At 37.7% G+C, this 22,319-nt stretch overlaps 3 long non-coding RNA genes across 3 annotated transcripts; 1 reads left to right on the forward strand and 2 right to left on the reverse strand.

Annotated features, from left to right (window-relative positions):
• Positions 1-356: 356 nt before the first annotated feature.
• Positions 357-819, reverse strand: LOC120112051. The gene is made up of 2 exons (XR_005513558.1): positions 527-819; positions 357-418 (listed from the first exon to the last, which is right to left on the reverse strand). It is a non-coding gene; the product is annotated as an uncharacterized LOC120112051 (long non-coding RNA).
• A 619-nt stretch (positions 820-1,438) lies between these two features.
• On the forward strand, positions 1,439-6,139 carry LOC120112052. The gene is made up of 3 exons (XR_005513559.1): positions 1,439-1,841; positions 5,607-5,699; positions 5,930-6,139. It is a non-coding gene; the product is annotated as an uncharacterized LOC120112052 (long non-coding RNA).
• Positions 6,140-9,284: 3,145 nt separating this feature from the next.
• Positions 9,285-11,923, reverse strand: LOC120112054. Its single transcript, XR_005513561.1, has 2 exons — positions 9,596-11,923; positions 9,285-9,478 (listed from the first exon to the last, which is right to left on the reverse strand). It is a non-coding gene; the product is annotated as an uncharacterized LOC120112054 (long non-coding RNA).
• Between the last annotated feature and the right edge of the window lie 10,396 nt (positions 11,924-22,319).

The following is a 22,319-nucleotide window of genomic DNA, read 5'->3' on the forward strand; positions in this document are numbered from 1 at the left end:
TAGTGCACATAAAAATGAAGACCAGGTGAGAACCAAAATGATATTCGGCCAGCCCATGCAGTAACAGACTAACAGTCATCCTGATTCTTTCAATTAAATCAATAAATCATTATCTTTCCTCAAAGATACTCGTACTGTTTTCTTGAGATAATCCCATATTCAGCGCTGCTGCACTAGTTCGGTCCCAAGTCCCAACATCAAGTCCAGCCTCGTTGCCCTGTTACAAGACAAGCCCCCCTCGCCGGAACCTCCTCCCGGCCTATGCTAAAAAAAATACATAGGAGGGACATACCTTGGGACGACGAAGAATGGGGAGAGGGAGATCCGCGGAATGGGGAGCCGGAAGTCGGGAGATCTAGGGCACCGCCGCACCGGGCACAGAAGCTGTCTTCTCTTCTCCGCCGCCGCAGCTCAAGATCTACTTATCCATTATCATAATAGAACAAGAATAGCATTAGCAAAATATTTTGGAAACGATTTGCAAGATATCAGGATGAAAAATATAGAGGACAAAGGCGACTAGCACCTGGTACAGGCGTACAGCAAGGTCCTTGGGACGCTGAAGAATGGGGAGAGGCCAAGGGGGAGATCCGCGGACTGGAGACTGGAGAGCCGGAAGTCGGGCACGGCCACACGGAAGCGGTCTACTCTTCTCCGCCGCCGCAGCTCAAGATCTAGGGCACGGGGCACCTGGGCACGATCGCACGGGATCGAAAAAGAGAGGAAGGCGCTCAAGATCCAGGGCACCTGGGCTGCTGGGCAGTGGGCACGGCCGCACGGGATCGAAAAGGAGAGGAAGGCTGGAAGGAGATCGAGATCTAGGGCACGGCCGTCGGCCACACGGAAATACGGGATCGAAAAGAGAGGAAGGCCGAAGGGATTTAGGGATTTAGCTTTAAGCCTTTATATAGTAACGGGTCGGGTCGGGTCCCGGATCAAGATTGGGTGGACCCGACCCGACCCGAAAAATAGATCGGGTCTAAATTTAGGACCCGACCCGGCCCCGCGGGTCCTAAAATTCGGGTCGGGTCGGGTCTAAAGCGGGTCGGGTCGGGTCGGGTCCCGGGTCGATCCGACCCATTTGCAGCCTTAGGTTCAAATTGTAATTTCTGACCTGTTTAATAAACAGGTCGGATTCAGATTTATGATTTTCTGATCCAATCTGCATGTGACCTGACCCATTTATGATCCAATCTGACCCGATTGCCACCCCTACTGATACGCCCTTATTCTTTCTAATGATTGGTGTGGGCCCCACCGATCATGCGGCGCGGAGTTGCGACTCGCTCAGCCCCCACGCTGACCGCCCATTCCACTTCACCTCCACGGCTCAGACCCCGCGCGCGTACTAAGGTCCGTTCCATCCGATCGAAAATATCCCAGTTTGATCGAGCCGTCCAAATTTAGAGATTATTCGCAACCGTAGAATAACTGTCACACCGCGTGACATGTACCGCACCGAGTTCCTCCTCGTCTTCCTCGAGAAGGAGCCCGAAAACTCCGAGCGCTTCCTCTTCGATTTAATTTTTCTCCCGGCCTCCGTGATCTCGGCGAGAGGGGTAGGCTGAGGGATTCCCTTGTCCTCCTCCCTCTCCTCCTTTGCGGGGTGTCGTTCATTCTTTGATCGACGAGAGGCGAAGGATTTATGCTCTTCTTCTTCTTCCCCAGTTGGATGATGGTGTGAGGATTTGAAATTTTTCTTTGGGTGGGGGGGGGGGGGGGGTGTTGGAGTTTGTGCGGCGGGAGCTCTGATTTTTTGGGAGGGATGGCGAGCGATCTGCCAATGAGCGCGGAGCTGGAGCAGATTGATGGCGAGATCACCGACATCTTCCGACCCTTCAGTAAGATCGTTCTTCAATCCTAAGCGTTTGGTTTTTATTATGTATATTATTATTATCACCCGGTTTTAGATATGTGGCGTAAGTTCTGACGATTTGTAGAGTTTTAGATGGAAAATGAAAGTTTTTTCGGGCCTAATTTCATGATAATTTATTGGTTGAGCAATAAGTTGTATTGTTTGGATACCAGGAAAACAGAAGATTTTTAATAATTTCTTTAGGAATTTATTGGTTAGATTAGCCAGTAGGCTGGTGATTCAAATTTTCTTTCCTAATAAAAATATTTGCATACGGGGTTGAACAGGTTTTCCTTGTGGAACTTATGCTTACTTGCTGACACCAAGTTTAAAATTTTGTTAAATGAATGTATAGTGAGCTGAGAGAGAGAGAGAGAGAGAGAGAGAGAGAGAGAGGAACTAATGCGCCCTACGTACCATCGTCTCAAAAAACAAACACCATGAAGTGCCGGTAAAATTTTTGGTAGGAATAGGAAGAGTATGCATGTATGTATGTGTGCGAATTGTCGGTACATATGGGCATACTTACGTATGTACATAGGTCCATGCATGCATGCATATAATAGTTTAGTTTATCATGGGAGTTTGTAGAAGGAATGTAACAAAATGCTGGAAGGAATGGGACAACATGACACATCAAACAAGCATCTTGATACTTACCTGAAAAAAGAGGGAGCATGACAACTGCAGGAACTACTTAAAGAGTGACAGCAGGAATTTTTAGAAACAATACCGAGACTTAATAAAGTTCTTACCTTCTAGTTCTTCTATATATAAAATATCTCTCACAAAACATGTCACCGCATTTTTTCCCCTCGGCCTCACTATTGATGACAGATTTTACAAACCATATTGAGATGAAGGTGATAGACAAGTTTGTAGACAAAGCAACTCTCGAACTGGTATAATTTTTTCAAGTTTCCTTGATTTAGACCAGGGGTGGTTAACCACCTTCAAACTTTTTTGGTGTCTTTGCCATTGGTAGACACTTTCAAGACTTGGTGCAGTGTGAGTTTCCTTCATTGGATGAACATTGCCTATTGGGAAATTAGCACAATGTAACTGCATCCGAGGAAAAAAGAGGTAAATCTACGATATAGTAAATCAAGGCATATTAGTTGAAGTATGACTTGGGTGCTGTTGATTGATGCCATCAATTCCATATTGTCCATGCTTGTTTTAACTATATAACTCAATCATTGCAAAATGAGTTCGATTAGTTATTCTGATCAAGTTATAGATTCTAGTTTCATTAGCCGGTTAGCTTCTTTCTTCTGCTTTGGAAGGAGATTGGGCCTTTTTGTGTGAGCATAAACTTGACCTTAGAAGACTAATGCAATGGATTGCCGAGGATTTTCAGTACTGTAGGCTACTTTGGCAGACTTGTTCTTCATGTACCTCTGTTGATATGCACTATACCACAAGTTTGTAAGTTATTAGCGTTACTTGATATGTTATGAATGCATCAAGCTCCAAATAAAGTAGGCTGATTTTATACGTCTCAAGAGTGGCAGCTGGTCCATCCATGAAAAAATAATTCTTGGATCATACCTTTATTGGAGTAAAGAGCAATACAAGTCATATATGAGTTGATAATGAGCAAATCAAAAAATGCTGGAGAAGAACTTGATAGGAGTGTTTAAAAAATGGTGGAGTTTGGTGTAGGATTGACTTTAGAAAACATCTGATCAAGAATCCAACTGTCATCTGGGGTGGCAATCGGGTCGGCTCGGGTCAAATACAGGTCGGGTCGGATGCGTATTGGGTCAAAAATTCATCAACGCTAACCCGACCTGTTTATTAAACATGTCAAAATTTCAGATCTAAATCCGATTTGTTTATTAACCGGGTAATCCGACCCCAACTCACGTAACCCATTTATTAAACAGGTCAAGTCAGGTTAAACAGGTTAGACGGATTTTTAACATGTTAAATAGATTTAAACAGGTTAAACAGGTTAAGCAGATCGGGTTAAATATGTCAGAAATAGGTTAAGCATATTTCAAACAGGTTAAACAGATTTTAAACAAATTAAACCGGTCAGGTTAGGAACCAATCTAATTATTAAATGGATTAAAATAGTTTAAACGAGCCAGAGGTTTAAACCTGAACCCAAACTATTTAATAAATAGGTCTAGACAGGTTGACCCATTTATGATCCAAATCCATTTATGTTAAACCCAAACTTGCTTAAAAGAGGTCATTCACAGGTCGGGTTGACGGGTCGGGTCATAGATTGCCAACCCTACTATCATCATCCAAGGTGTACTTGGTAAGGGATTTATTTCATGGCATAAATGATAGTACATAAGTATATCTATTGATGTCTTTGTTACATGGGCGTGGTGTTTTAGGGGCCTTGGCCAAATTCTAGCAATTTAAGTATAAAATATTTATCAGAACTTCAGGTTTGCTTTATGGATGAAATAGATATTTACATATTTATTTTTTATATTATAATTGTAAATTAGAATAAAATTACTTAATTAGATTTCATGTCCAGATTAAGTCTTTTAAGTCTTTGATTGCGAGAAATCTCTCTTATGTGCCAGGAGAAGGTTGCAGGCAGAATTTTGGAGACTTCTATATTATTCAATATTGTGGTAGATACTATGGTTTTCTCATCTATTCCTTTCTTCTTTGTTAATTCTGATTTTATCTATTTTTTTTTTATCTCCTCCCATATGTTCTCTGCTATATTTTGTAGTGTCGTAAGATCATGTGCTCATTTCTTTGCATATACTAGTGTTTGTGGGAATCTTGTGAATGCATTAACTGGTTGTAAAATTCTTGGATGCTATTGGGAAGGATTCTTTTATCAAATAGCTAAACTGCTGCGTCTAGGTACGTGCAGCATCCATAGTTGCCAATTAGGTGGATGTAGAAGTTTTTGGTACCTGAATTCCTCCATGCATTCCACGTATCTCAAACACAATGAGATGGTGACTTTTGATCATCAAAATTTGGCTCCTTTTGTACCCATTTGATGTTGAGTAGGCACATTTTTGCATATACTTATAACATAAGTCAGCTTGATGACATGAAAAATTGGTGCCCAAGGTGAAATTAAAGATGACTCACACGTGTTTATTTTTTTTCTGCAAAATATCTATGACAATAGTGGGGAACTTGATTGCCTGATTTTTGGCATTTCAAAGAAACAGGAAGATGTTTATCTTGTTTTCTCTGCAGCATAAATGTTAATATGAGGCTTTGATCTCTCTCTCTCTCTATATATATATATATTTTGGAGTGGGGATGTTTGCAGGAGCTGTATGGGACACCAAATCTCTTTGTGAAAGACATGGAGCTGTTATTCTTGGACATCTGATTTCTCTTACAAAATATACTTGATGTAACTGGAGTCATGCATTGATAAATATTTTCATGCTCTCATTGGTTGCATTGCAGTTTGGTTTCTTCTTCACTTTTTCACTTTAATTATGACCTAGTTTTGTGGTTCCAGTTACATATTGGTTTTAGTAATATAACTATATAATTTTCTGTTTTATGGATTTAAATATGAATGACTAATAGGTCCATGTGACTTGTTTTTGATTTTTCTTTATGTCATGAAACTTGCTTTGCAAGAATTCTTTGTGTGTTTACTTTGATTAAAAAGAAAATGATGTTCCATCATGATTATTGCATCCCGTTCTTTAAATTCAAGTATTAAATGTAAAACTGCACATAGGAAACTCCTACCATTTTCAATAATATTTAGGCTTTCCCTTTTCTTGATTCTCTGCAGAAATGGATTCCAGAAATTGGATAAGATTAAAGATTCTAATAGACAGTCTAAGCAATTGGAGGAGCTCACTGGAAAAATGAGGGAATGTCAGCGGTAGGTCAGGTTGACTTTTCCTTCAATATGTTCCATATAACAGAATTTATTTAGGCTATTGTAATTTTGAGTGAGCAACAAGTATGAATACGTAGCTTGCACTTTGCATGCATCGTATCAACTTATCACTTGTTTTCCAAGTGAGCAAAAAACTTTTTAATAACATGCTCTGTGGACTACACCTTCGTAACATGTGTTTTTCTAAATATTTTGTTTGTTGTCTTTTACAGGTTGATTAAAGAGTTTGATCGTGAAATCAAAGATGAAGAAAGTGGAAATACTCCTAGTTTAGTTTGAAATTAATTTCGAGGTTGAAACTCGAGATCAAGCTTGATACTTTTTATTATTTCGTGCTTGATTCAAGTTTAATTTTGGACCAAGCGAAACAATCTAATTAATAAGTTTGAAACTCTTATATTGGGCTTGAAACCAATTCAAGCTTGCTCAAAGCTTGAATTAAAACTCGATGCAAGATTGGTTTATTTTGGATTAACATACATGCATGCTCAAACTTGAATGAGCAAACTTGATACAAGTTTTAGTTCGAATTTGAATTAAAACTTGATATATACGTACACATGTTGTAATTCAGATGGGCAAGCGTCCTATCAGCTCAAAGCTAACATGGATCAATGAATTTCAAAAAAGTAATTACTATGATATGTCAAAAATCTAAATGTAATTGCTCCGATATTTCAAAAATATAAATTGTGTCAAAGCGGTTAGGGCTGCAATACTTGAGATCATCATTGTCCCGGCAACTCTCATATTCAAAGTAAATTAATATTAGACATGACCAAACCTACTCTCAACTTAAAGGTAACATAAATCGGTGAATTTCAAAAACCTAATTATTCTGAATATTTCAAAAAGTAAATCTAATGACTCTGATATTTCAAAAATCTAAACTGCATCGAAGCCGCTAAGGTTGCACTACTTGAGGTCGCCATTGTCCCAACAACTCTCATATTCAAAGTAAATTAATACTAAACTACGTAATCCGGCTCTAAAAGAAATTAAATAAGTTAGAGATGGAAATGAACTAAATGAAATCCATATATTATTTATAATATAATGGAGCACAAAATTTGCCAAGCTGCTGAAAACTCTGTACAGCCATCTACGTTTACAGAGTCTAAAGCAGCTTTTGTTTATTTCTAAAACTTTTGTTTATTTCAACCCTATTTCATTCACTTGTTAGGCTCTAGCTACTTTCCTTTGGCTACTAAATCCGTATGCTCAGAAGATCTTAAAACTTCTTTCCTCTAACCACTATTTTCATGATATAATGCAAGAAGGCATTTTCAGTAGCAAAAAAATGCTGCTAAATATGATAAAGTTATCACTAAATTGTTGTCACTACAAACTGGCAACAAAAATAAAACAATAATCTTGTTAGCCACCATTAATACAACTTTAGCAGCAATATTTATATTTTGAATCAAAAAATGCTTATTATGGAAAAAAACTCTATAATATAAACTTTTTAGCAGCCATATCTTTTACCATTATAGGTCTACATATTTTTTTATAGACAATTATTTTTGCCTCTATATATGTAGGCTACTTTTATACGTACATTTTGTTTAAAACTTTGATTTCTACAAGTGCTATATCCCCTGTTTATGTAAGTACCTTATAACTAAAAAAAATGGAAAACTTTAAAATAAGTAGTAGTGATGCAGCCAAAATGGTCTGGCTTATAGTACTCCTGCTGGGGCCAAGAAAAATGGATTGAAAAGCTTTACGAACGCATTCTAAAATTTTCACCATAAGAAAAATGTTCTTTCCCCATAATAACCAAAAATGGCTTTAAAAGGCAAAATTGGCATTGGGGTCTAACCAAAATCTGGATTTATAGCCTTCTCGAGCACTCCTTTTATTCTGTTAACATAGCAGCACTCACAATATGTACATCGCCCACCCCCCCAACAAAAAAATAAAGGTTTTTTTGACCACTGTATAGGATAAAAGGTTATGTTTGTCATTGTATCCATCCTACCACTAAAACCACATTTTTGAAAGGAAAAAAATTAGGACGAAATCTAATAGGTCCAATGATGGTCGTACGTTGAAATGTTGCGCATTCATACTATATGAAATTCTATAATGACAAATATACCGTTGATTCTTATATTGTTTATAAAGCAAATTTCAGGATGGCAAATGGGTCGAGCGGGATCAAAGAAGGATCAAATACAAGTGGGACTAGAAATAATTTAATATGAACCCAGCCTATTTGTAGGACAAGCAAAATATCCATAACAGAATCCACTTATTTATTAAATAGGTAATGCATAGCAGCTTTCCTAATCCATTTAATAAATAGATCAAATGAGGTTAAATGCATTTTAGATGAATTGTAAATGCGCCAGGTTGTAATTGTACTGACCTGAAAAAACTATTAAATGGAACGATACTTAAATGGTCCCGGACCCAAAATCTAAACCTAGCCTATTTAATAAATGGGTCATGTGAGACCAACCCGTTTACAAGCCAAATTTGTAGCTATATATGTGTACTTGGTAAAAACTCTAAAACAAGAAAAATATCTACTTGGCAATGGTCTAATTTAGAGCTTCTTCCTAAAAGCACTTTCTGAAGCCCATCGAAAAGCTATTTGTATGACCAAAATATTTCTAAAATTTGTAGTTATTACATTATTCACTATAATATTTAGATTTAAATATAATATGTAAATTAAATATTAACAATACTTTGAACTATATTGTATTAACATGAAAATAGTATTTTAATATAATACTATTGTAATATTATTCTAAAATAATAATACCACATTCATATATTATAATAATATTGTATAATATAATAATATATTAATATATAATAATAATTGTATGAAAATATTGTATTATTATTATTAACTAATTATAGATATATTATATTATATTGTATTATACTATATTAATATTATGATAATACTATATTACTATTATTATTATATTATATATCAATTATTATTATTTTTGTATATTAAAAATATTTTTTTAATTTGGTTACTAAATAGATATTAAAGTTCTATAATATTTAAGAAATATAGTTAAATTTTTTGTTCAAAGCCCTGGTACCAAAAGCTGCGGCATTAATAATAATTTCAAACAGAGCCTGATCAATGCTTGAGTTCACCGTAATTGTGCACAATGTCAGGTTCTATGCAAGTCCATTTCGAGAGTCTAATTGTGCATCGATTCCTACGATCAAAGGACAAACACCCCACGCAAGAGCCTCAGAACATAGTCCCTGTGGTTTCCCAATCGCAAGCTGTCAGGCGTATTAAGCCTAGCAAAAGATCAGTACATGAAATTAAAAAAATATTCTGTTCTTATACTATCTGGGAGATGATTTGACTCTCTGAAGCTTCTCGTCTGCTGCAACGTCACAGTTTTTTTATAGATCTGGCCAATCTTTAATATCAAAAGTAACGTAAAGAAGTACCGTGATCAAACAATAGTAGTTCTGGAAGTTTATCTCTAAAGATTGATCGAGAAGGATCCTCTCAAACAAGCAGAAAAAACGAAAAAAGATTGATACAGAAGGAAAAATAAATAGAAAAGATGGAGAGGGTGAGAGAAATCATGATTTATTGCAAATGAATTCTTAAGATTACATTCAGGAGAATGATATAATACCATCAAAACACTAGGAAACAGAAATTACAGAGTAGATATCCAAATCTAATACAAAGTTGACATAAGGAAAAAAAGCTTAAAAAAACTGAGCATGTCCATCCCAACTGCTAAATCCGCATGAAGTTGTATCTGGGAATAGAGAAAATTAATATACATGAGATCAATGGCATCTATATAAGGCAGCTGGTCTAACAGTGATAAACAAATTAATGAGGGAAATGTAAATGTAATGGAAGTAGAAATCACCTTGCTCAAGAGGTGGTTGAACATACGTCGGTTTGAAAGGTAGAAGGGGTTCCTTTGATATATGGTATCCATGAGGGACCATCTCTGCCTTTGATCAGGAGCTCAGGGATCCACTGAAGGATGAGCCAGTTTGGTGGATCCTTAAGGAAGCTCTCAAACAGTGGTAAGCTGCATATCAGTGCAAATAGTCTGAGATTCTGCACCCAAGTCGGAGCATTTTCATGCTGCCCGAGAAGGTCCAATAACCACGGTAGGAGGTGCTCTCTATATTGATTAAGATTATTGGAAACGTCTGCAGAAAGATGTGCCAGGCTCAGGAATTGCAACTTATCAAGATTCTCCACCTGCTTTAACCTTGGACAATCCAGTATTGCGCAATATTTCAGCGAGAGAAAGTTGGATTACTCTTTCCAACCTCAGGTTTCTCTCGATGTAGAGCATATCAGTTAAGGAGGGGAGGCTCTTGATTTCTGTCAGGTTGTGGGCGCCCACAATTTGCAAGCACTGCAAGTTGGTGGTATGCCCCAGGCCTTCCCAAAGAGCCATTAGCTCAGGACAGTCCTTTAGCTGCAGGAATTTGAGATGCGGCAGCAGCTTAGAGGCTCCTCTTACTTCATCGCCAAACTCTTCCACCACGCTAAACGACCATCAAAAAGGGGTTCATGTTGCATGTTTTTCCATCGCTAACATAAGCGCTCTCATCTCCTATCAAAAATAGAGCAAGAGAATGTAGCAGATCGTGCATTGTGCAAAAAATCTGATCTACCCCTCCAGAATCTGGTTGTAAAAGATTCCTGTAAATCAACTCTTTATAGTAATCTTCAGCTAAATCTTCTAACAATACATCTCCTTGAGATTTTACAAAACCTTCCGCCAACCAGTACCGAACAAGATTGTCATGACACATGGGAAAGTCCTCAGGATATAACGAGCAAAAAAGGAAACATTGTTTAAGATTAGATGACAAATCTTCATAGCTTAAAAATAAGACTCCTAGGAGTTCTGTTTGAAGTTGGCTCATAGACCACACATCATTTCTGAGAACGTTACTGCTTCTCTCCCTTCGACCTTAAAACTCCTGCAATAGTCTTGATTGCAAGAGGAAGACCATCACATTTGTCAACAATGTTCATCCCAGTTTCTTTTAAATTAATGATCTCTTCCTTCTCTCATCACTAAAGACTTTTCTTGCATAACAATGCCCGGCCTTCATCACTACCCATTTTGTCAACATGGTGGACAAGTGCGCTCATATTGTTAGCCACATTTATGTCTCGAGTGGTGATCACAATCCTACCACCAACCATTGCACTTTTCAAAGGATATCTGAGCAGATCCTCCCATAATTTTGCTTCCCATATATCATCTAATACAATAACGAAGCTTCTTGAAAGGACAGAGGAAAGATAGCACATGAGTTCAGCCTTCGTTTCAGCCTGCCTATAATTTCCACCTGCGCTTCTAATTATCTCTTTCAGCAATTTTGTCTCTGAAAAATTCTTGGAAACACACACCCATGCTCGTATAGGAAAGTTTCCTTTTATTTTTTTCATCATTGTAGATATTAGAAGCAAGAGTAGTTTTACCAATTCCACCCATCCCTACAATCCCTAAAATCCAAAATTTTTGTTTGTCTTCTTTGACTAACGAGTCCACAGGACTCTGGGTAGCCTCTTCAATTTGTGTCCCTACGATATCAGAACTGTCCTCAATGGGAAAAGTCTGACGAGGATTCACTCCGCTCTCTTGGACATCTTGGTTGGTGTATTCTAGTTTAGGCAATACTGATCTATCCTCTGCAATCTCTTTCAGCCTCTTATTAAGATCTCTAATTTTGTCACCAATTTCGTAGCGGAACTTCATACAACTAAAGCAAGAAATTAAAGGGAAGGGATGGCATACCACAGAAACGGACTGATGGCTTTCCAATAATTTGCTGCCTTCGATGATACAAAGGTCGATGATTTCATCCGCATCATGCATGATATCTTTTAACTCCCTCCCCCAATTGCTGATATTTGGGTCTTCATGCCTCTTCCGCTCTGCATGTTCAAGAAAACCTCTTATCCTTTCCAGTCTCCTCTGAAGCTTCTGGAGCTCATCCTTCACTTTGAGCATGGTTGAGATCTCGCCCGCTGCGAAGCCTGCGAGTGTGTTCATGAATATTTTCACGAAAGCATCTAAGATCATTGCCATCTTTTGAGCAGGGGAGCTCTGGATACTCTTAAGAGAATTGGAAACCTATGTGTCAAGATCCAAAGCCCCTTTCTTGCATAGTAACATGAGCAAGATGGACGGCGTCGCCACAGAAAAGGGCAAAGGAAAAGGACTTTAAGGACAACTTGTTGATTAAAAAATACTTCTTCTACCATCACCTTTTGAAAAAACAAGACGACAATTCTATAGCATCGGATTCCCCTAGGCAGCTGTATTGGTTTTATTTAATTAATTATCATCATGCTATGGCTGTCAGAATAATGGGCTGAGGATTTTAGCCCATCGCCCATTAACGAGCTAGAACAGCCTGCCTTATTAATGAGTCAGAACAGAGGACCGCGATTGCAATCCTCTGCTCCGGCTTTTTCGGGCGAGACAGAAACAGAGGCGCCGCGGGCATTTTGTGACAACCCCGCGGCCACTTGAGTAGCTGTTGATCACTCTCAACCGCTGCAGAAATTGTGGCAGTGAGCCGTTCAAAAGTTTTCTATAAATTTCCATTCCTCTGCCACCGAGCCACCATCTCTGAGCTCTCTCCTCCCTCTCCGTCCTCCTCCTCCTCCTCCTCCGATGCCCGATGTGCCACCCTGGCTGAGCATCGCCTAAGATCCTTTCTCCCTCTTGATCTCTTGTCTTTTCATCACTCTTTTTTTTGGACCAAGAATCGTCGCCCCCCTTCCGCCAGACATCGCCACCGCTAGCCGCTGGATCAGCTACCTTCAGCCCTACCCAAGTGGATTAGGCCCGAAACTAAGTGGATCAGCTCAAAAGCTTAACTAGTTTTAAATTGTGTATATCTTTTTCTCTCTAAGCAAGCCCACATTTTAACTAAATCTATACCTTTTCCCTAACGATTGATCCAAACCATTTGAACTGAGCCCAAGATCAGGATCAGACCAAATCCAAACATGAGCTGAGATTCTCTCTCCTCTCCCTTTTTCTCCCTTTGACATGCTCGAGGATTTTAGTGTAAGCTCTATTCTTCTTGTAGCCGGGATCCAAGTTGATCTAGTTCAGAGACCTTAAATTGCCCTGATACTTGGTAGATCGACCTTTACTTCAACTCCAACTAGATTTGACCACTTTTTTGTTTGGTACAACGACTTTTGATCTTTACCTGACCCATTAAATACTCCTGGCTCCGACCAACCTGAGCAGTCGGACACTATCACCCGACCAACCTGATCTGGGGCATGAGACCGTAGTGTTTAATTTTGACTTCTGAAATTATGCTAAAATTAATAATATTTTAATGATATTAGTTTTTTGATGAAGATGTAGGCAAAGCCATCCGACCTTTATTAAAAAAAGGAGTTTATAGAAACTATTTATAAAGAATTTTAAGGAAAGAAAAATATAAAAAGCAATAAAAAATTTTATAAAAGGTAGTGGTCTGTAACTATTAAACTATTCAACAAGCTTAACAATCTCATAAGTACTTTAAAAGATCACTGTATCTTTAATTTGCAACTATATAAACTCTGCATCCTGATGTGGGTCAGCCTTTTTCTAAAAGATAGATCAACATCTCTCAATGTGCAGCGCCAATACTGCGAGGTTATTTCCAAGTTTTAGATGAGAATCAAGCAGCTTTTTTTGAACACAAATGCTTCCAGCTGAAGAAGGTTGATAAAATTTTTTGCAAAACACAATAGATAGAACTTGATTTCTTTAAGAAAATCCGAGCATTTCGCTCCTTCTATACTTTCCAACATACAGTAGTAATCAACTAATCCACAACTTTTCTCATTGGTTGTTAGAATTTTCTATTTCTCCATTTGATCCACAAATCACTAATACTGGTAGGCCATCCTCTCAAATTTAGTTTGTACTTTAATTGTTGTCCATAAACTATGGGCAAATGGGCATCTAATTAGTAGATAGGAAATTTTTTCGGTTCTTTTTTCACATAGCAGACATCCATCACTAATCTGCCATCATTTCTTAGCAAGAATCTCTCCTGTATATAATCGATTTTTGAGCACAAGCCATATAAAAATTTTCACTTTTTCTGGTAAAGTCACCTTCCACAGGCTCTTATAAAAAGGATAATGAAGGCCACCATTATTAAGAAATTTGTAGAAAGAGTTCATTGTAAAACAACTTCTTTGTGAGAGTTTCCACAAGGGGGCATCACCAATTTGAGACGGTCTTACATAAAAGAGATCTTCTTTGAGAGTATATAGTTGATCCATCTATTGTCTTATAAGGGGTCCTCTTACTTTAACTTTCTAAGAGAGTGTTCTTTATGACCACTGCAAGGCAACCGTACAGTCCCACCTTGCTGCATTAGCATAGAGCTCAGTAAACAAAGAGAAGAGCTTCAAGAGCCCTAGCCAACTATTCTCCCAAAGTAGATGTTCGTGCCATTTTTCAATTTAAATGACAGACAGTTCCAAAAGGCTTTAAGTTGTTTGCTGATATCTTTCCAAATAGGGGATAGGCTTCTCAGACTTTTTCTAATCTTCATCCTAAATTTCTTCCTCTGATAGTAAACTCTTTGAATAAGCTTTCACTAAGGGGAGTCACTGCTTTACGAGAACTTCCAAGCCTATTTTGCAAGAAATGCTAGGTTCATTTGCTCAATATTTTTTATCCCTAGCCCTCCTTGTTCCTTGGATCTACACACCAAATCCCAATTCATCAAGCAATGGAAGCCACTAACTTTATCCACTCCTTTCCAAAGGAATGCACGACACATCCAATCAATCATATTAAAGACCCATTTTGGTAATCTAAATACCAACATATAATAGGAAGGGAGAGCTGACATCACCCTATTAATAAGGGTAAGCATATCCTCCAACAAGAGTAATCTTCCTTTTCAAATAGCCAATCTTCTATTGATCTTCTCTAACAGTGGAAGCTAACATTGTCTTGTAAGTCTCTTATCATAGAGCAGTATTATGAGTGATGAGAATGTTTGAAACCAACATATATGGATGCATAAATAAGTTAAAAAAAATGAGTGACGAGAAGTAAAATAGTCTTTGTGATATATGGACAGATCCACATTCTCATATATAAAATAATTATATCAATTACAATAATTATTGTTTGATACTTGGATAAATATACATGTCAGCTATATTTATTATAGTCTTGTGAATTTTATTGCAAGCAAGAGGTGAAACAAACAAAATAGATTTAAAGTAAAGATCAATCACAATGGATCGAAGGCATTTGTGCCTACTTATTATGAAATGGTGCAAAATTATTATTATGTGAATAAATATTAATTTTGAAGTTAAAAAATTTCTTAATATTTTTGTAATATATGACATAATGATGAGATCCAAGAGAGGCCTACTGGGATGGAATTCATTCGATGCATTCATTATATAGAAGGAAAGGGATAGGTATCAGTAAAAGCTGAGTTCAAATATGCCAGAACTTATCATTTATAATAATATTATTGCAACTTATTTTTTTACTTTTAATTTGTTATTTATTATTTTATAAATTATAAAATCAAATGATAGAGCTACAATCACAACCAATGCCAAAGGGTAAGGCCTCATTAACTCTAGATAAGATAGTTGATCATGAGCTTGATATGAGATCGGGATACATCAAAGGTCTTGGTTATTGTCCGAAGCCAAGTACTTCGAGGTCCACTCAATAATCATTGTCCAAATATCAATAGTCAGAGGCAGAGGCTCAAAATTTAAAGATACAATCTAAGTGATCAAAGGTAGAGTCTTAACAGTCATAAATATAAATTTAGAATTTAAAGATATAGTCTCAACAATCAAAGATAGATGATTTGAGGTCATAACTAAACTCGGCATTACCTAATCAACCTGAGAAACTTCAGGCTTTGCACAACAACAAATCTATCTCATAGTTAGTCACCGATAATATACTTGTATTTTACTTTTTTATGATAAGATACATTTTCTTGAACATTTTTAAAAATATTTTATTTTCTTTGTCTCCATGTTTATTAAATGAAAAGCATTGTACATGACTTATACACTATTGACTAATTAAACCTTATCTTAATTTTTGTACAAATTAATGTGGATTATGGATTGTTATATAGGGAGAGCATGGAGCATTTATTGGACTTGGGACTAGTTACTATTGGGATATTTTTATTTAGTAGGTTTCAGTTTTATTTTGGGGATATTATGTAAGTGAACACTGATAAAGTGTATCGATGATTGATGTTATTGATTCATTTTGGAATTGATTTGTTATTTATTAGATTCCATGATTTTAGATTCAAATGTGTTGTTGATATATGATATTTGTAAAATATATTGACATGTTTAGCAATCATATGTTACAAAGAAAACAAAAAGAAGGAAAAATTATTTCTAGAAATAAATTACTTCTAGCAAGTTAATAAATTTTGTTTATAAGAGTGATTCAACATAAGTTGACCAATATCAATCTTGCAGCGAAAAGAAAAATTGCTTAGCGATGATATATGTTCCATTGATCCTAGAGGAAAATAGACAATTATAATACTTCGTTCAAAAAGGCTATATATTGGTAAAGAATAGTTTTCATTACTAATTTGTCTTTTTGCAACAAAAAACATTTACCAACTAATGGTGAGCTATAAGCAATGAAGATATCGGTCACTAGTATTTTGGCAATTTGCAATAAAAATATTTTCATCTTTAATACTTGATTTGAGCGACAAAATAGTATCATCTCCAATAACCATCTTTTTATGATAAGGTCAAATTTATTACAAAAATTTAACTCCATCTAGTAGAAGTTTTTATATTAGTTAGATTTTGTTTAAAATTTTAAATCTTATAATTTTATAGTTATCTTGTGTGTGAATTTTTAATGTGTTAAATATCTAATGCTAAGTAGAAATGATTGCATCTAAAAAGATTGCATGACACTAAAACTGTATGAGAGAGGGAGATCACTACTAGAAGTGCCCTTAAGTGCACAGCATTCTGGACCACTGGACCATGCATTCCACGCCCAAAAACACAATATACGAATTTTATAATTATCATATATGTGAAATTTAAAGCAATTAAATGTCTAATACTAAGTAGAAAGTGATTGCATGTAAAATTAGAGAATAATTTAATTTAGCTGCATCATTGACACTGTATAAAGAAAGATTACCATCACAAACATGTCCTCCTTCCAGTGGACCATGAATCCTATGCCAAAATGACCTAATATGAACATCGCTGGCTAGGAATTGAAAGCTTCAGTGTCCGAATGCAGGTCAAACTTCAGCTAATATTTGATGAACCCGACATCCAAGCAAGTAGATATCAATATATTTCGAATATTAAAAATAGTTATATATAATACATAATACACAAGCACCATAGCATAACAAAGAAAATTATTGCAACCAAATCCTACTATTTGTAAAAAAAATATGCGGAAAAAAGATCTCAAAATGTTGAGATGAACCTATGCCAATTCATAGGTCGTACCAGTTGATGGTTGTCCTCAATCCATCCATCTAGGAACTAGACCATTTCAGATTAGACCATGATCCTGAATTGGTAGATGTTGAGACAATGTGGTGTTTGGTAGATTCCTGAATGCTATACCATGCTAAATGAATAAAAATGAGGCCAGAGCCCTTCATCACAGACAGGGGCGGCCCAATACATTTGGGGGCTTAGGCGAACTCATTAGAAGGGGCCTTTTTTATTATTATTTAAATAATAATTTTTTTTAATAAGTATAAAATATTTTAAAAATTTTTATTTAAAAATAATTTGCCTAGCTTTTTGAGAAGCAAAATTACTAATTAAACTTTTATACTCAAGATCCATTAAAATACTATTTTAATCGATAAATTTATAGGAATTAGAACTAGTTTCACAATCTTTTTCCTTGTTATCCTATCTCCATCTGATTCTCCATTGTGTTCTTCACTAGATATTGTTTCACTGGCAATCTCATTTTTAACTCTATTTCGGGTGCCTGTTCTATTGCTAATTCTTGAGTTGAATTTGATGTAGTGTTATGTTTGTTTGTAACAATAAATCTATCTAGAGCTCCTTTTTGAGATTGAATGAGTTTATCGATTTTCTTTTTTTTTTGAGTTTTTCATACCCACAGTCATATTTTCTATTAGACATTTTAATCTATAAATAATATTATCAAACTAAGCAATTCAAAAACACCACAAACAAATCAAAATATAAAAAAGTTAAAAATGATAAAACTTAATTGTGTCAAGAAAAACAAACTCGGATCCCGGACAAGTAGTGCCGAACTTAATTGTATCGAGAAGAGGTGGAATAGTTCCGAACTTGACGGCGAGAAGAGGACGAATAATGCCGAACCGCTGAAGTAGTGAAGTCACAACCAATCTACAATTGAACCAAAAAATAACAAATTTTAAATTAATTACTTAACTAAATAAAAAATTAATTAGACCAAAAAATAATTAATAAACTAATGAAACAGGGTTACAGCTTTACGGTTACAGGGGGACTGAGGCCTGAGGGAGTGAGGGGAGGAGGTCGGGACTCGGCCCACTCGGGTCTCGGGAGGTGGCCCGGTGGGAGTGGGACCGTGGGAGGCTGGGAGCCTGGGCCCTGGCCGGCTGGCCCCTGGGAGTCTGGGACTTGGAGGAGCCGAGGAGGTCGGGCTCGGGTCCCGTCGGGAGTCGGGACTCGGGAACCGGGAAGTGGTCCAAGTGGAACCCCGAGGCCCGAGGAGGCCGCCGGCCGGAGCGGCGGAGGAGCTGAGGAGAGGGCCTGGGTCACCCGCCGGCCGCCGGTCACAGCCTCACGGGAGGCCGAGGACGGCGAGTCAGCGACCGTCGGCGGAGAAGAGGATGGGAGGCCTCACCGCCTCGGCCCTCGGTCGCCGCGGAGTCGGATGTCGGACAGTCGGAGGAGCCAAGGACGGCGACTCGGAGTCTCGGAGTCGGCGAGGACGCTGGACGCCGAGGAGAGGACGGGAGTCACGGACGCACAGTGGACCGGAGAGGGTTTTGCCCGAGTGCCGAGTGCCGAGAACCGGAGAAGGTTCCGGCATTAAAAAGGCAGAGAAGGGGCCCAAGGGGGAGAGTCGGACTATCGGAGAGAAGGGAGGAGCCGGGGAGCAAAAAGCCGTTGCGTTGCCACTTGCCCGTTGCTTGTCGCCCGTCGTCCGTCGCCCGTCGCGTCGCCGCCGCCCAAACCCGCTGCCTACTCCCTCCATTACTCCATAGCCCATAGCCCCATAGGCTAAGCGCCTAAAGCCAGATAGCCCTGGCCCCTGAGCCCCTGTTGCCCTTGCCGGCTTGCCCCTGGTCCCTGGAATAAAAAAAAAAAAAAAACTGGGTGGGGGCCTTCCCTGGGCCGGGGGCCTTAGGCGACCGCCTCGGTCGCCTAAGGCTCGAGCTGGCACTGATCACAGACAAGTCATTACAGCACAAGTTGTAAGAAAATATAAAAGATATAAATAAATCTATTTTTGTCACTATCAACTTAAGCTTTTGAGATAAGCGGTGATTTCAACACAGGCTACCTTGCTTTCAAATAAACCAACTAAAAACAAAGATGAACAAACGACTTGTATAATACTCAGAGTCAGAGGTATTCCTCTTTTTCTGATGTAGAAAAAAATAACATATGATTCTTGCACTAATCTACCAAGTCTGATGGCTGAGCTTCCAGCAGCATGCAAAGGGTGATGGATTATTATTATTCTTATTATTTGGTTATGAGGTGAACCGCCCGAGAAGTTTTATGAGGATTCCAAGTTCCAAGGCACTGATACATTACTACAGTCATTACCACAAAAAATAATCAAGAAAAAAACAGATGACATCCAGCCTCTAAAACCTTTACTTCAAGACAAAGAACAAGGAGGAGGGGTATTGTTATAAGTTTTGGATCAATGGAGCAAGGATCACTTGCATGCTGAATCGAAACATAATGGTTAGTAATTTTGGTTGGTTTAAAGTTCAAGGCACTGATACATTATTACAGCTATTACCACAAAAATAATCAAGAAAAAAACAGATGACATCCAGCCTCTAAAACCTTTACTTCAAGACAAAGAACAAGGAGGAGGGTATTGTTATAAGTTTGATCAATGGAACAAGGATCACTTGCATGCTTGAATCGAATCATAATGGTTTAGTAATTTTGGTTGGTTTAGCCGTAACATTACGGCATCAATATTCACCAGCCTTGTTCCCGGAAGAAATTGTCCAGCTTCGGTGTCACCACCCCAACTCTAGCAAGAGCTCACATGGTGACCATCCGGTGAGTCAAACGGTCAGAAGTCAGAGCCCTCCATCCTAAGTACCTCAAAATTCTCGGTGACCATGTGCCTCCACTGCTCCTAACGGTCTGATCGCTCTCCTTAAATGATGTACCTTTTAATCCTCCATTTTGTACCAAAATGCCCTTCCGTGCCAAAGCATTATTTTTGCCATTTTTTCACTCAGACGGTGCTAAACGGTTCATACGTCCAGCCAAAGGCTTCAAATGGGTCAGGTTGACTGTAACACGATTCAACCTATTTAGGAGGACTTGTGAGGTAGATTAGGTCTTAAAATTTATTTCGTTCTACTTTTCAGGTCGGATCTGATTTACTGAATTCAGATCCAACCCGACTCAACCCATTTAAAATTTGAATAATTTTGAGCTGTCAATTATACGGCCCGATCCGATCCGAAACTGTAAAATTATTGGGCCCATGGGCCATAGCCCACGAAGGTACAAACAAGTTTTGAAGTCATTAATTGGTTGATTCGAACCGAATCTGATTCAGATCCGATTTTTTTTGGGTTGGGTCTGGGTTATAATGGATCCGATCGGACCCGAATGACCCGTTAGGTCAAAAATTGTAGTGGTGGTTCCGACTCGAGCCGATCCGATCTTCTATTAAGTTAGTTCTTGGTCTAAAATTAGGATCCGAATAAGAAATCGATTGGATCGGGTTACTTGTAATCTGGCTGATCCGACGACATTTGCCATCCTACTAATTTAGATGACCTGTGCAAGAAAATGGGGCAAAAATTGTAACTGCTGGGGATCGATGGATCGGCCGACAGTCGGGATATAATAAAAATAAACCAGCTTTTGATAAATAACAATAGTATAATATTTTAAAATATATAAAATAAAAATAATAATATTAAATATATTTTTATTTTATTTTTTAAAATTTTATTTCAAAAATATAAACATAGGAAATAAAAGCGACAAGAAACCGATTCTGATCTCTTCTCAATCAGGTGAGGCTAAGGCCGTTTAGGTCAAATAAAAGACTCCAAATGGAACCAATAAAACATGCGCTTCGTAGTTTGTACTTGGCGGTTCGCCGTGTCTCTTTACGTTGGAGCTCCTTTGTCTCTACGTGGTGTCACAAAATAAGAAACTCATCATGGCTTGGCTGAGCCACTAATTCTACGGCACATATAACAGGAAATCTGGTATTGACTACGTATAGAATTCGAATAAAATGTTATCATAAGGTGGCATGAAGTAGTTTGCTGACTATGGTGTTGCCGAGAGGGACGTCACTTTGACATTTTGTACGATCCTTCAAGTCCCGGAACAAGCTCCACTAATAAAAGCTAGAGATCATGACCGCAGATGCATGTCCCCCATGAAACCTTGTTTTAAGAAAAAAAATGAGGGGAAATGTCTATTTTATTTTATTTTATTTTTTCGTGCGAAAAGAGAACCCAATTAAGCTATATTTTATACTTCTTTGCGATTTATAGTTTATTTTATGAAGCTGGGAGAAGATGTATAATGTCCTATTTTAAGCAATTTTTATTAATAATGATTACCCATTATTTGTATTTTGTTGTTTTTTATGTAGCTGGGGCTTCTTTGGAATGGGCAAAAAGGAAGATGTGTGAATACGAGAAAGGTAAGCAAATTTGTGAATTGGAGAGACCAGCAGGTTGTCTAAAATTGGATAATGCTAGGTGGGGTCACTCTGTCTCATGATATCAGATGGCGCAGGTTTCAATCTTAAAATAGTATACAAATGTTTGGATAATCAAGTTGGTCACCATTCTAATTGCAATATACAATGTCCTGCATAATCTTTCAACTTATGCAATACCTTCAAGAAGGCCCTTAGTTGATAAGTGATAATATGAATTCTAATTACCTAATGAAAATAATTGCCGGAAACAAGCAACATGTATGCTATCCATGAGGAGTGACAAATGTTTAATATTCAAGAGCGGTAATAGTTATAACCCTAACTCACTTTCATCCCTTAACGACAAATCAGGTGCAGATTCTTATCTGGCTTCCTCCTCATCTAATTACCTTAAATTTTTTTTTTTGCAAGTAATTATCTTAGATTTTAAGTAGTTTTCATGAGCTACTGAATTCTTTATATGGTTGACCTAATCTATGCTACACTATATTATTTTTGAGTAGTAGACACAACTTTTTCTATGTCAATAGCTTTAAGTCTAAATAACATTATCGAGAACTAGTAGTTCCTCGAACAATATAATGCAAAGGGAAAAAAAAGAAAGAAGGAAAGGAAAGTTATTATCTTACAAGAGTACTCAAAGGAGAGTTAGAAGGTTAAG

This window comes from Phoenix dactylifera, chromosome 1 (genome assembly GCF_009389715.1).
Source record: "Phoenix dactylifera cultivar Barhee BC4 chromosome 1, palm_55x_up_171113_PBpolish2nd_filt_p, whole genome shotgun sequence".
Taxonomy (NCBI): Eukaryota; Viridiplantae; Streptophyta; class Magnoliopsida; order Arecales; family Arecaceae; genus Phoenix; species Phoenix dactylifera.